The following is a 12,079-nucleotide window of genomic DNA, read 5'->3' on the forward strand; positions in this document are numbered from 1 at the left end:
ATCTCACTTAAATGAGGAATTTTTTTTAAAACTCAGGAAAAAAGAGATCAGATTTATGGTTACCAGAGGTAGGAGGTGAGGAGAAAGGGGACTAGATGAAGGTAGGGTGGTCAAAAGATACAAACTTCCAGGTATAAGGTAAGTAAGTTCTAGGGATGTAATGTACAACATGATGACTATAGTTAACATTGCTGTGTGGTAGATTTGAAAGTTGTCAAGAGAGTAAACCCCAAGTTCTCATCACAAGGAGAAAAACTTTTTTTTTTCTTTTTGTATATGAGATGATGGATGTTAACTAAACTAATTGCGGCAATCGTTTCACAACACTACATGTAAGTCAAATTATGCTGTACACCTTAAACTTATACAGTGCTGTATGTCAATTATATCTCAATAAAACTAGAAAAAATAAAAAATAAAGCTATAACCAATCCAATAAATCAATAAATACTCTCAAATGATATTTCCATATTCCCTCTAGAATAACTAGATAACTTTGACTCAAAGGCCACCCCGGGGGCTTCCCTGATGGCGCAGTGGTTAAGAATCCACCTGCCAATGCAGGGGACACGGGTTCAAGCCCCGGTCTGGGAGGATCACGCATTCCGTGGAGCAACTAAGCCCGGGAGCCACAACTACTGAGCCCACGTCCCACAAGTACTGAAGCCCGCGCGCCTAGAGCCCGTGCTCCACAACAAGAGAAGCCACCGCAATGAGAAGCCCACGCACCGCAATGAAGTGCAGGCCCCGCTCGCCGCAACGAGAGAAAGCCTGCACGCAGCAATGAAGACCCAACACAGCCAAAAATAAATAAATAAATAGATTAAAAAACAAAACAACAAAGGCCATCCTGGTTGCTAAGACTCCTCGCTCCCAGTTACCAGAGTGTGCCTAGACTCTAGGAAAGCCGGTTTCTTCAGACCCTTCAAGAGTCTGCATTACCTTACCCAGTGGGAACAAATTAGAAGGATATGCAAGAAAAGATAAGCAGTTTATGTGACCAGGAATTTCACCCATTCCGCTTTCAGAATACAAAAAGGAAGGGGCCTTGAAAGAATGTCTCAGGAGACTCCTATTCACATGGAACTGAAACGTGCCTTTAGTTTCCAAACATGATCAGACTTGCGCAAAGTAAAGCCTATTAGAGCCATATCTGATTAGCCTGTAACACAATTGTTGAAGTCTCTGAGTTTTTAGGGGACACAAACTACACATGATTCCTTTAAGGCTCAAAACATAAAGCACGACATACTAGATATTAAATTCAAATTTCACTCAAGAATACATGCCACGGGCTGAATGTGCCTCACTATAAGAAAAACACAAGTCTTGCATTGAAGCAGTAATATGTGTTATTTTGGTGGGAAATGTTTTATAATGTTGATACAGTTCCCACAATCCCAATCTGAAACCTCGGACCGAGATGTGTTTTGGAGCTTGGGATTGTTTGGATTTTGAAAGTATGGAGCATATACCGTATATTAACACTCTAGTTGGGATGTGGGGCAACACAGTCTAATCAAATACATTCTACAGCAAAACCTTGGAATGATCACACTGAGGGGAATAAGCTGAGCCACAGCTCTTCTCAGGCTTTGTCACAAAATTAGTTCAGGTCAAGTTTTGCCTCCGAGTTACCAGTTTTCAGAGCATTTTATTGCTACCTACCACTCAGTGCTAAAGGGAAATCATTTAACCTCTTCATGTGCTGTAATCAAAAACTTGGTAATAACGTGAGACACCCAAAACTTTCAAAGAATCCCTTCTCACTTGAGGAAGAATCATAACATTCCTCAATTCACACACACTGTCTCAGTAGTAATCATCTTAACTGCTATCTTTTGAGGGCTTTGTGTAAGTCCCCATGCTAAGTGTCTCATAAAGATTCTTTTTTTCTATTTTTTCCCATGACATAACTTAATAAATATATAAGGTGAAGCTGCATATTTTATTTTAATCATGATTTCCTTCTCAATTTTAGAAGGATTAAAAACATGGAGTTTCTTCTTCTAAGTTTTACATGTTGTAGGTAAATCATTCTACCAGATAATCATTCAACCAAAGACCTAAGGTTTGAGGACTTTTTAAGCCTTATTTGCAAATATACAATGTGGGCCTCTTTTAAATATGGCACAGATATCACTTAGGCTTATGATATGCCGCTTTGCTAAACCTCCTACCACTGGCACAGAACCCAGGAGCTTTCTTCACCTTAGTGCTCTGTTTTCTATGTTGCCCTTTTAATCCTAATGAAGTTACACCAAGTCAGGTTCATTGTGATTCATATGCATTATAAAATATACTCTGGACAAAAATATTGCTCTGCAACACAGAAGCAATGTCATACACTCCACAGAGAAAATCTACCTGGGGGCTGTGGGGTGAAATAGCCCTCACTCAGAAGAGATATTAAGATATGAGTATTTCACAGTTTCCTCAGCGAGTTACTTCTTAAGTTAGTCTTCCCCACAAAAGTTACACCTCTTTTTAATCAGCACTATGAAATTTTTGGCCATTGAAAGAAAAAAAAAGAAGCTATTAGCACTTTACTAGAAGGCTGTGAAACTGAAAAGCATTTAAAGCTTCAAAATTACCCTATGTTTCATTGGTCACTTAATATACAGCACTTATACAACCTCAGATAAAATATTTTTTAAACCATGATTCTGACAACTCCAAGTTTAAGTAAGTGGGGAGAGGAAGATTTACTATAATTTGAAAAGATTTAAGATCACTTTTAGTTCTCTATTTCAATTCAATCCTCTGTCTCTTTCTGTCCCTCTGTCTGTCTTCTGTCTCTACCTACACACCCCCCACCACCACACACACACATACACTCTTGTGACTGATAATAGTCTGTTTAATAAAACTTAAGGCATCTGTGGAATCATTACAAGAAATTACTTTTGTACCTAGTTTTAGACTGAATGATTTACTGCATTTCCCTTAATCCTTAAGTTGCATATTCATTGCTGTATTTTCCTCTAAACGCTGTCACTTAAATTGTCATGTGGAATAGGGCAAATCAGGGTCAGTTTATATAAGCGGCATCAATCTGAAGAACTTCATTGGTCTTTATTTCAAGGCATTATGCAAAGAAAACTGACATTAAGAGAGCCTTAACTGACAGCAAATGAAATCAATCAGCAAATCACTAAGCCATAATAAACTCACTCAATTTGTACATAACTCTTCCTTTCCCAGGTCTTCACCTAGGCAGTCCATCAAACACTGTTTTTTGTCCAAGTAGCTAAAATGAAGAGCAATTCTGTTGTAGCCCTTGAAAGTTCAAGTGCTCACAGGCTTCATTCTCTCAATAATAAGCATTAAAAGGTATTATTGAGTAGGGTTATACTTAAATAGGCTTCAAAAATGAAAAAAAAAAAAAGATAGAGAAAGGGTCAAGTTTGGGATTTAGTTTTTGCCTCTTAACATTAATGGCAAAGAAATGATGTTCGTATCATTCAGCAGCTTTTCTGCTTTGAGCTACCTAGAACTGAAAATTGTAACTAAAAAACAAAATGCTCTGTACTTTCATATGTTTTGTGCTTTTGTTTCTTTGTTTTCAACTAGGTGTGTCTCAAACATTTCACATACAGGCAAATATTGTCACCTTTTCAGAGTTGGAATTTGAAGTCCAAAAAAAAAAAAATCAAATGGTATAAATAAAGGCAACAAAATGAGTTAAAAGGACATATGAAGACAGTAGTAATGCTTGAATTACTTTAAAAAATAATTATTCAAATAGAAGTATATGGTGGGCATTCACCAAAGTGTTAGCAATGGCTTTATACTGAGCTATAAGAAAACACTAGAGTTGTGGAACATTTTGTTCTTTTTATTGCACATGTTGCTACTAAAGTGAAACCTGTATCAAACAGGTCATCAGTCAAAAGTCTCCAAGAGTCAAAACACTAAAACATTCCTTAACGTACTTAGGTTACTTTTCCTGAAACACAGGCCTGTTTGCAGTCCAGTCCAACATAATTTATATTAATTTAGCATTTTACAATATAAAAAGCACCTTATCTCTCTTGATCTCCCCACATTACATTATCTAACCTGATCTCCCCACAACCCCGTGAGTGAAAGTAAGACAGGCTTCACCACCTCCATTTAAAGATGAGGAAATAGGGGGCTCAGGGCTGTTGAGTGACCTGCCAAGGTGGTTACGTTACAGAGCCGGGACTTCAATCCAGGCATTCTGACTCTCCACGTAGGCTTTCTCCAATACTACATTGCTTGCCTCTTTCCCCAGCAGACAAGAGTTATTTTCTCTCTTCCAAATTCCCATTCTGATCAACATAATGTTTCCAGCAAACTCAATGACATTCAGAAAATTGCACAGATTCATGGTTGCCAACTCCCCTATCATCTGATTTACTTGCTTTTCTTTTAGAAGGGCAAAAATCTCATCCTGAGATTGAAAACTAAGCGAGTCTACACCTGATCAAGGAATGTTTATAAGCCAAATATTTAAAGGAAAACAATTTATAAACTACCTATTAGTGCTGTTTAATTTCCAAAGTTTTTTCATCCCGTCATGTGATCCTCACAACTGTCCCAAGATGCAGCAGGGCAAGTATCGTCATCTTCATGTTACAGATGACAAGGTGATGCACCAGAAGAATTAAGGGCCGAAAGCTCATAGACAGTGACTCTAGGATAAAACTCCAGTTGCACTCAGCACCACAAGGATGATAATTCATATTCATCCTTCACGAGAAAGGACAATGTTGTTTTCCGTGAGAAAAAGACAACAACTGGATAAAATAATGAGAATTCCTGTTACCTGTGTGATTTGTGTCTACAGGTAAAGGATTCCATCTGTTCTGTGGCTAATCCTATTACTTTCTGGTAAAGCTGTATAACCTCTTCAACCTTCTGTGATAGTGACTCTGCTATGACTTTATTTTCTTCCAAATTATTCTTCCTTATAATAAACAAAGGAAGAAATGATTTTTAAAAACTAGAAAAAAAAGACTTTATTTTAAATAATTCCTACCAGATTTTACTTAGTGTCAGTTCAGATCACTGATGCCAGGTCACTCCCACAGGGAATAATTCGTGAATATTTTCAGCTGAGTTAAGGAGTAGGGAGTCACTAAATTCTTCAGTATAAGATTCTGTGTAGCAGAAGCTTTATACAGATGCATTTCCTTGCCCTCATATGTCATCCTGTCATTTTCAAAAGGCAAAGAGAGATTAAAGTCCCAACAGGAAAAAAAACAAAACAAAACTGTTGTTTCAGACCACCACTAACCTGAAATAAAACCCATGATGCAGGGCTTCCCTGGTGGCGCAGCGGTCGAGAGTCTGCCTGCCAATGCAGGGGACATGGGTTCGAGCCCTGGTCTGGGAAGATCCCACATGCCACGGAGCAACTAGGCCCGTGAGCCACAACTACTGAGCCTGCGCGTCTGGAGCCTGTGCCCCGCAACAAGAGAGGCCGCTATAGTGAGATGCCCGCGCACCGCGATGAAGAGTGGCCCCTGCTCGCTGCAACTGGAGAAAGCCCTCACACAGAAACGAAGACCCAACACAGCCATAAGTAAATAAATAAATAAAATAATAATAATAATTAAAAAAAAAAAAACCCATGATGCAAGATGTAAAATGTCCCATCAGCTAAACATTTAAAAAAAAAAACTGTTTAGCACACCTAGACTTAACAGATTTTTTTCTTTTTTAGAAATCTTAGCTATCACTTAATGCCCAAGATTATGTTTTAACGACAGATACAAAGAAAAATACATTTTTTTACAAGTCTTTTGAAATAAAATATGGGGATTAAGAAAATAATGGTAGCATATATCACCTGGTAAAATATCTGGACCAAAAAGCATAATTCTACATTTTTACTCTCAAGATTCTGCCCTAAAATTCTGTTTGATGCATCCCCCTACGCCCTCCACCACCACCATCATCACCACCCAAAAAAAAAAAAAAAAAAAAAATGCAAATCAAATAGGCAGAGGAAGGGAAGGGAGGAGGAAGGGAGGCAGGGAGGGTGAGAGGACTTAGGTGATAATACCGGAACTGCTCTAATAACGACTGATGGGCGAGGCTAAATTTCTAGCAAAGTCTTCCTGGTCAATGGAAACTAAAACGTCCTGAAACCTTAGGAGAAGATACAGATTCAGGACAACAAGGTGTAACTCACAATGACTATAAATCAATGTTTAAATGCTATTATGCTATTATTTAATCACTGTTGTCCCAATTTGCAACACACCCTAAAATTAGTCCTTCTGTACACATTAACATCTTACTTCTCTTTATATTTTGTTTTATTTAGCATTGCTCACAGCTCTAGTACCAGCAAGTTTTGAAGAAACTTAATGTCTGCTTGTGTATTATCAAATCTTCAGAGTAGAATTCTAAAATTTTAACTAGCAAATAACAAAAATATTTTCTCTGACAACATTACTTCAGGAAGTGCCATTTATTCTTCCTGGTGTCAACATGAAAAACAAACGCACTAATTCTTATATTCGTCCTTGAGGTAGGCCTCAAATCCTGGACATTTAGATTCCTCATTGGCACAATTTTTATTCTGTGGAACTGGAGATTACAGCTGTCAAGCAGCTAGATGAGACAAAGGATGGCATTTTCCCATCAAAATGCCTTTATTCTCAGATGAACTATATGATTTTTCCAGCTAATTGTTTTCCCCTAATAAACAGGTCTTCCCTGGGAAGCACTTTCCAGCCTTTGAAGAAGGTAGCATTTCAACATTCTCTTTGATGCCACAAGTGAATTCTAAAATCATTTTATGTTTTTTAATTTAAAAGATATTTTGATTTTAGAATTTAAAGAGAATTGCACACTCACTGATAACAACTTTAGATAACCCAAAATCTTCCCAATACCTTATTACAAAAATGACCCCACTTACCAAAAAGGTCAGATTTCCAATAATGTCAAACATTCAAAGCACAGTCATGGACCCAGACATAAATGAAAAGGAATATCTATGAGACATACAGCTGTCACAAAATATATTCTTTTTACTTCACCATGGAGACTCTTAGACTAAACCCTGACAACTCTGTAAATTAGGAACCCAGTGAGAATGGACATCTGAAAATAAGGGAAGACCTGAACTATAAAAAGAAGGTAAAACTTTCTTTTAGTATCAGAAAATAAAGAACCATACTTTAAAAAGGAAACTAAAGAACTAATAGAAGTCATCTAGTCTTTCAGGGACAACTGGGCAATTTTACATATTAGTATTCTACATATTTAGCAATATTTCCATTCAAAATGGCTAATTTTCATGTTTTAAAAAATAATCAGAGATCTGAAAATTCACTTATGGGGATGGAATAACTTGAAGAAGAAAATATCTACATAATACAAGATTTCAAGTAAAATTGCCTAACATTTCTTTAACTTCTAACTATGCCCAAATGAAGACATTTCTTATACAACAATTAGAAGGCTGCTGCATTAAGCAGTGTAACTGGGAACACATGTAAAAAATTATTGAGTGATTCTTGATATTTTTATTCCCTGACAGTTTAGGTACTTAGGTACAAGGTATTTGTTCCTTCTCTACATTAAAAAAAAAAAAAATCCCTTCAAGATGCCCTTTTATGATTTAACTTTATAAATACAACAAAATAGCTGGAAGAAATTTCTATGCCTGGAAAGTAAGTTAAATGTAAAAAACCGTGGTATCCCAAAAGTTGCGGGTATAGCACATAACAAACAACTATACCAAGTAAGGACTTTGTAATAACATGGTAGGTTATGGGTGATTAAAGGATTACTGGATTTACGGTAAAGACCCTTGTTTAAAATCTTCATAAATAAATGGTTTCACGATGAAGCCTTTCTAATGAACTGTTTATAAACATATATTTATAAAATATACTACATTTCCAGAGGTATAGTTATTGTGCACTAAGCCTTAAACACTTTTATGAGATGGTCCAGGGGACTTTTCCTTTTAAATGAAGTGGGTTTATAAGTTAAAAAAAAAAATGATCCCAAGTCTCTTAAAGGCGTGCACAACTTAGGCACAGCAGCTTCCTAAGTCACCTTGACAAGTGTCTGAAATCAAGTATTCATTCACCCATACATACTGAGGGCCTCTTCTATGTGAGGCAGGGTTCTGCGCTCTGATGATGCAGCAGTGAACAAAACCAAGTTCCTGGTCTCACGACCTTTCATGTTAGTGGAGAGCTAATAAATAGTGAGTGTTTACAATGTACCTGTCACTATTCTAAGCACTTCAGGTGGATTAACCCATTCAATAGTCACACTGAGTTAGAAACTTCTATTATTTTCATTTTATAGATGAAGAGGCTGAAATACACAGTTTAAGTAACTTTCCCCATTAATCTCTTTTGGATTTCTATTCTCGCCATGATCTCCTCACAAACGAAATGGTATTTTATAGACAGACCCTACCTTTATTCTTTTTTCCTCTCAGCTACCCAAAAACACACACACACACACACACACACACACACACAAAACACTATGCCATGGTTTACAAAAAGGCAGAAAGGCATGATTAAAAGAATGAATGGACCAGTCACCCTACTCACTGGATATGTGACCTTTAGCAATTTACTTCATCTCAGTAAACTTCAGCTTCTTCCTTTGTAAAACAGATAAAAGCAGAGCACCTATTATTCATAGGGTTGTTGCAGGGATTAAATGAGAGAGTAAATGTAAGGTGCTTAGCACAGTAACTGGTACAGGATAAGCACTCAATAATATCAATATTGATATTGTTCTGTGTTGTTTATTGTTGAATGGGAATGGAGGCAAAACATTTATTGGATGCCTGCTAATATTTTCCAGATATTAAAAGCATCACATATCATAATTATTGAAAAAACACAATTCAAAGTGTAAGACGATGAGTAACAGGCATCTTTATAAAGTATGGGCAGAATATTTTTTCTTACAAAGTCCTCTGCATTCACACTGTACTGCGCTTTTCAGCTAAAGCTAACTTGTCTAACCTAGGTGTTTTATTTTTTTCCAGTATCCTAGTAGACTAATAAGCTGCTATTTAGGAGATAAAAGCCCAGGTATAATAGTTCTAAACTTGCCATAGGAGCTTAAACAGGGGTTACATTGGCGACATGGCCTCACTGGAACATCAGGTAACAAGGAAAAGTAAGTAGGGAGCTACAGTTGATCTTAATCAAAATTATTTGAAGCTTTTGAAGAAACAAGGAAGACTGAAGGAAACAAATGGAAAGATATAGAGAAAAGATTCTAAGTAACAATTTCTTTAAAAAAAAAACCCACCCACGCACACCCCTCAAAAGTAATAAAATCAAGCTACTGTTGCTTACTTCAGCTTTACAATGTTTCCCATACTGGTCACAGTAATGAGAGCCACCAAGCGTTGTCTGCTTTCTTTGTGCTGGGCTCTGTGCTCTCTGCTTTACATGCATTGCCTCATTCAACCTTACTACAAGCCTGAGAAATTGTTAGCATTACACTTTGTTGCAGATAAGGAAATCAGGGCTAAAAGCTAGCAGATCGCAGAGACTAGGTGAACTGAATTATCTCCTGTAGAAGAGTATCAGTCACATTCTCTTCTGGGTACAGAGAGATAAGGTAATCCACTCATCCTCTTCAACTTTCAGTCATGCTCATTGGTCTTCCTTCCATCAAGGATTATACCTGTAATAAAGCTTGCCCCTTTGGAAAAGACAGACAGTGGCTGTCTAGGAAAACTTCAGCTCCTACCGCTCTAAACGTTGGTTGTATATGTTGGCCAAATAATTCAGACACTACCACATCCTGCATAGTGGTCCCCCCCTCATCATAATCGAAAGCCGTGCGCGCTTTGAGCAGTCTGCGTCATCAGCACACAGTACAAAGCTAAACAAATACTGAATTCCTAGATATAGAGCCACACTTAGCATAAATATATATATTTACAAACTGCAAAAAGGTGAAAAGTAGAGTTCTATAATGTTAGCCTGTCAAATGGAAACAAAATTTTGTATCTGTGCATTTGTCTACAATACAGCATAAACTATGACCTACATCATACACAGATGCATAATGTACACTTTGTAAATGGAAGAAAAACCTCCACTGTAGATTTCAAAGGTTTCACTCTTACCATTTAACACAGGCATCTAGATTTTTACTGTCAGATTTTACCAGTTCAGGCTTTGCAGTCAAATACACCCAGACTTAAACCCAGACTCTAGGCCCTACCATTTACTTGCTGTTGATCTGAGGAGAGTTACCTGCTATAGTTGTTGTTTTCAATTGTAAAATGGAAATAATGCCATCTATCTGACAGCTCCATTGCGAGAATTAACTGAGATCATTTATTTAAACAGCTAAGCATGATACCTGTTACACAGTAAGTGCTCACTAAAATGGCACTTATTATTATTATTATAATTATAGTTATTATTATAATTAAGGTCTTCAATTAATACAGTGTCTTTCTTCTCAAAGTACTCTATATCACCAACTGTGTGCCTGTGTGTGTGTGTGTGTGTGTGTGTGTGTGTGTGTGAAACACTATTAGGGCCCAAATCATGCGCTCTTCTCTGCACAGGATACTAAACCAAAACATATATTACTAAACTACAATGCATGTTACAGCACGTCAATACAAAATTTACCCAAGTGTTTAGGTATCTGGCAACCCACATAACTATTTTTATTAGAACTTGGAAAAGATAGTAGTTTAAAATACAAGCCCATCCATTTCCTTCCTGTTATTCACAGATGTCAGAACTCTAGAGAGTTCATGCTTTGCCTCAAAAAATGGCATTCCTAAGAAGCAGTCTTTTTCCAAATCACCACAATCTAGAGTATGGGGGAAGTCTTTATTTGTGAATTATGACAAGTACTAAGCCCTGTGAGATCCCGAATTAAGATAACCAAGCAAAGGATTACTTTACAACCACTAGAAAAATCTCAAATCATATTGTACTTTAAATATAATCAAATTTTAAATGTACATCTTAATCTTGTACTAAATAATGGTACAGTATTCTAGCCTATAACTGAAAATAAAAATGCCTTATGCTTCATTTTACAATTACATATGTTTTAGATATAATGGTGGACAATCTAATGAAAGAAACAACAAGCATTTTTTTCTTTGTTGAGCATTAATTTGAGTACTAATAACAAATTAAATTAGGGTATGGAGCATGTAGAAAAAAATTAACATAGCCCCACTTGGACTGACGTTAATTTTGTACAAAGTTAAAATTTTACAGGGTCATAAACTGAAGAATGAAAAAGTTTATCTTAAACCTCAAAATGTGAAAGGGACTGAGTTTTAAGAGATATTTCTCTTAAATACATTGAAAAACCTAGGGTGCTATTGAACAAGGACAACCTCTTTTGAATTACCAGGCTCCCTATAGTTTACATAATGTCGATGGATTTTTCTAATAAAGAAACTGGGCATTAAAGGGAAAATAAAATACGTACTAAATTTTGTTTTGTCTGATTAAAAAATATTTTTAACCCTAAGGAGAAAAATGATCACAATAACCTAATAGTAATCTAGAATAGAAAGCTAGCTGCAGCATCTGAAAATAAATATGTTTTTGAAAATAAATATCTTTATTAAGTTTATTTTAAAGTTATTTGAGGTTTTATGATTTGGTGCTTTGAGTTTTGTAAATGAAATAACCCAGCTGGCACATATAACAAAGTTCATTAAAACTAAACATTGAAGTATAAGATACTTTTCAATGCAAAGTGCACCTAGGTTCTAGATTTGCTGAAATTAAATTACCACCTGAGAAATGTTGGATATACTTTGGAATTAACACTGAAAAATATCAAATATCTCTCCTGATAATTTTATCTAAAGTGATTTATTGTAAAACAATAAGAGCTACAAATTCAGACTAGCTTAAAGAGATAACAGCCTAGCGTCTTATTGTCCTCTGCTGCCCAAAAAGTATGTTCTTTTAATACTGCACTTAGCTATAAAACGCACGTTTTTCCTTGGTAAAAAATAAAAAACTTTTCTGGATTATTTAATTGGCTAGTTCTAGGCTTTAAAGAAAAAAAACACAATTATTTGTGAAATATAGTGTTACATGACGGAAGAAAAATG

At 36.2% G+C, this 12,079-nt stretch overlaps 1 protein-coding gene across 10 annotated transcripts in view; it reads right to left on the bottom strand.

Annotated features, from left to right (window-relative positions):
• CCDC171 (coiled-coil domain containing 171) overlaps positions 1-12,079 on the bottom strand; it is a 364,663-nt gene that overhangs the window by 77,939 nt on the left and 274,645 nt on the right. The window lies entirely within an intron of this gene.

This window comes from Balaenoptera ricei, chromosome 6, assembly GCF_028023285.1.
Source record: "Balaenoptera ricei isolate mBalRic1 chromosome 6, mBalRic1.hap2, whole genome shotgun sequence".
Lineage (NCBI taxonomy): Eukaryota > Metazoa > Chordata > Mammalia > Artiodactyla > Balaenopteridae > Balaenoptera > Balaenoptera ricei.